The sequence below is a fragment of the Eriocheir sinensis genome, chromosome 14 (genome assembly GCF_024679095.1).
Source record: "Eriocheir sinensis breed Jianghai 21 chromosome 14, ASM2467909v1, whole genome shotgun sequence".
Taxonomy (NCBI): Eukaryota; Metazoa; Arthropoda; class Malacostraca; order Decapoda; family Varunidae; genus Eriocheir; species Eriocheir sinensis.
This window is the reverse complement of record NC_066522.1, coordinates 15,837,329-15,839,828: the sequence shown is the minus strand read 5'-3', so window position 1 is coordinate 15,839,828 and position 2,500 is coordinate 15,837,329. Positions and strand designations below refer to the sequence as shown.

At 44.5% G+C, this 2,500-nt stretch overlaps 1 protein-coding gene across 1 annotated transcript in view; it reads right to left on the bottom strand.

Moving 5' to 3' along the window:
• LOC126998559 (nephrin-like) overlaps positions 1 to 2,500 on the bottom strand; it is a 94,793-nt gene that overhangs the window by 91,952 nt on the left and 341 nt on the right. The gene's annotated exons all lie outside the window — the stretch shown is intronic.

Genomic DNA, 2,500 nt, shown 5'->3' with positions numbered 1-2,500 from the left:
TTTGCGACATTACTTATTTTCACGCGCATCAGGGGAGCCAATCAACAACTTGCCACCGATTCCATCTAGTTGACAAGAGCGAGCGGAATACAAGACATTTCTCATTTATTCATTGCTTAATGGTTTTCTGTCTGATGTTCGTGTAAGTCATCCTGCCTCGGCAAAGGTTCTATCATGCTTGTGTTTAAGAGAGAAAGAGAGACCAGGAAGGGAACACTCGAGGCGCAAAAATCTTTATACTCTATAGATGATCGTGTTCTAAAGCAGTGTTGAATGTTTGAATGGTAAGTGTTATATAGTAAAGCAGCTTCTCTATTTTTTCCAATGTGTTAATAAGTCCGGGTCGTAGCCTGTTTGATTTCTTTACACTCAACACACTATTCTTTCTTTTTCAGATGGCAATTCCTTTTTTTCTTCAAGATGAAATAGATGACGTTTCCGTGGCGCAGGTGTGAGGCAAAGAAGTGTGTGTGGGCCGAGGAGGGAAAGAGAAGGAGATCAGCTTCACATTTTTCTCTTGATTAAAAAGTCTTTGGAAAAAAAATGTGTGCCTTCCTTCCGGTCTCTGCTCGCTCGTTAGTGATGTGTAGAGGCGTTGAATGGTATCAGAACCCCTGTCCGGAGGGAGGAGGAAGAGGAGGAGGCGGCGGAGGCGGTGGGAGGCTCTTTCAAGTTATTCCGGTTCCGAAGACAAAGTGACATGTTTTGTTTCCCGTTTCTGACGTCACAAACTCTGGTGGTATTCTGGCTCTCAAGACAGTGACACGTATTGTTTTGTTTGTTTACTGACGTCACACGCGCTTGCTATACATAGGCGAGTGTTTCACGTTTGGAATGTTTCTCGGGGGACAAAGGCAGAGATAATGGCCTGTCATGTGCCTGGCGTTCCTGCAGTTTTTTGTTGCCATTCGCGATTTGACAGTCTAGTTTGGTTTTATGAGACCGTCGCACAATTTATCATCACCTCTTCAACGACTCGGTGCAGGAGGCGTCACATCGAGATCACTTTTCGTTCTTTAGTTTACCGCATCGTTAAGGTTGAGAGTTTTTATCTTTAGGAACTGCACATGATTTTGTTCACTTTAAAGGGCGCGTGTGTTTCCTGACATCGGACTTGTATTCAGAGCTGTAGCAGGAGGGAAGGAGGGAAGCACATGACAGTAATAGCAATTGTAGTAATAATAATAGTAATAACAGAATAGTAGTAACAGTAATAGTAGTGATAGTAATAGTAGTAATAGTAGTAGTAGAAGAACCTTGAACTTAGAATAATGACTGACCAATAGTGTGTGTGTGTGTGTGTGTGTGTGTGTGTGTGTGTGTATCATAAAAGCTATCTTAGGCCTTTTTAGAATAAGGATCGTCGTGATAGACAACGCACTGGCTCATTTCTATTCTCGTGATATGTGAATGAATATCCGAGGCCGGGAGGCACTTATTTCTTAGTACCATTTCGAAGCTTGCAAGTAGGTCATGATGATGAAGTTTAAATAGATAGATGTGGGTAGTAGCAAGCAACGTCGGGTGAACACTGGGCCTCATTACAACCAACCATAGGAATACCAAGGGGAAGGGCCATTGCAAAGACGATCTCCGCGAACTACACTGAACTGAACTTGTTTCGTGTAAATCTATTTGTTTTGACGCGGTTTATGAATACTCTTGCAGAACACGTATTTAATCTTATTGTTAAGCTGTAAGATGGCCACACGAACACGGGTCTGCAGGCCTCTGAGTACCTGTATAGCTGCAAACACCTGGCTGACTTTCGCTATGCACGTTTCTCTAGTTGAATTAGGTCAGTAGTGCCTCGCCCGCCCACTACTACAACCGTTTGACATGGATGACACTTCTTTGCCGTATAACAGTTCACATTGCCGGGTCACTAAGCCGATGCGTGATTCATAAGTTATTTACCATCTATCACCGTTTAGTGTCCTGCAAAATACGTCAAAGGAACAGCCAGAGAGCCTCGGTTAGTTGAATTTCCCGCCGTCCGTGGGTGTCAAGTGTACAAACGTCCCGCACATGTTGGCTCGCCGCGCGGGAGTTTTGAATCGGGATAAATGGAAGAGAGAGGGCCATGCTTTGTCTAAGACGTCGACGGGCACGGGGTAGGAGGTTCAGGGGTCTGGTATCCGACACACTTAACATCGGAAATGAGAGGTGTCAAGTTTATCGTCGCATGTTCGAAAGTGGAGATGGTTCGACAAACTTCCTTATCATCATTAATGTTTACGCCCGCCTTCGTGATGATAGACTATATGGAAAACTATGAATACACACACGTACACACACACTCATACACTCACTCATTCATTATGGGCGGGTATCCGTCTTACTACGAATCTCAGCACCTCGCATAAGGCTGCCCAGGTGAGCCTCAAATGCCTCAGGGTCTATTGCCTTGAGTCTTCGGCGCCACAACATACGAAGTCGAAGATCAAAACTAAGAACGGCAGGAGAAAAAGAAGTAAATACCCGCGTGAGTATCCGCTGA